At 35.6% G+C, this 806-nt stretch overlaps 1 protein-coding gene across 1 annotated transcript in view; it reads right to left on the reverse strand.

The window, feature by feature from the left end:
- The window catches only part of LOC118334439 (contactin-associated protein-like 4), a 65,417-nt gene that overhangs the window by 36,878 nt on the left and 27,733 nt on the right, over positions 1 to 806 (reverse strand). The gene's annotated exons all lie outside the window — the stretch shown is intronic.

Raw genomic sequence — 806 nt, forward strand, 5'->3', positions numbered from 1 at the left:
AAAATCAGGCAACTTTCTCCCCAAAAGAGTAACTTTTCTCTCCTCTTTCTATTTCACTTTTGCATTATTTTTGTATAAAAGTACTGCACACTGTCTCACTTACTATATGATTATGTATTTACTATGTTTTGGTGTGCTCAACCTTCATCAGGTATGTGGGCAAACATCACAACAATTCCATACTGTATATAGACATAGATGCTGACTAAATTATCCAACCAGACCACCACAGAAAATAGTTTTTAATTTTTTGAAATGCCTTCAGAAAAGACACACACACAGACTGGGTAAAAAAGGCATTTCTTTCTTCTTTAAAGATGAATAAACATGGTTTTGGAATGAGAAGTTACACAACCACATATGATTGTAATGCCCGGGTGTCCACGTACATTTGGCCATGTAATTTATGGGATAAACAAAGACTGAGAGAGACAAAAAATCTAAAGACAGCAACAGTACCACAAAATCACTATTCAAATGTACGCAATTATGTAAATTGTGTAGAGCACTGATACAGATGGCACGAAATATATACATCAAAAAATAAAATCAACAGAGTTCTATATCATCATGATGCTAATGATATGAAGCAACAAGACATACAGACAGGGAGGTATGTGGGAGAGCGAGATTGAACCAAAGTAGGGAACAGAATGAGAGACCCTTGTAGAAAAAGGAGGATGGAAGATAAAAGTGGATCAGAGACTGATGACAAGAGCGTCCTCATTTACAATTATGTAAATGTTAATCATAGAAAATGTTGAGTGATGATCAGAAGAAGAGGAGTGAAAGTGTGTGTGTGTGTG

This window comes from Morone saxatilis, unplaced genomic scaffold (genome assembly GCF_004916995.1).
Source record: "Morone saxatilis isolate NCDOM2014 unplaced genomic scaffold, NCSU_SB_2.0 Contig23, whole genome shotgun sequence".
NCBI classification, from domain to species: Eukaryota; Metazoa; Chordata; class Actinopteri; family Moronidae; genus Morone; species Morone saxatilis.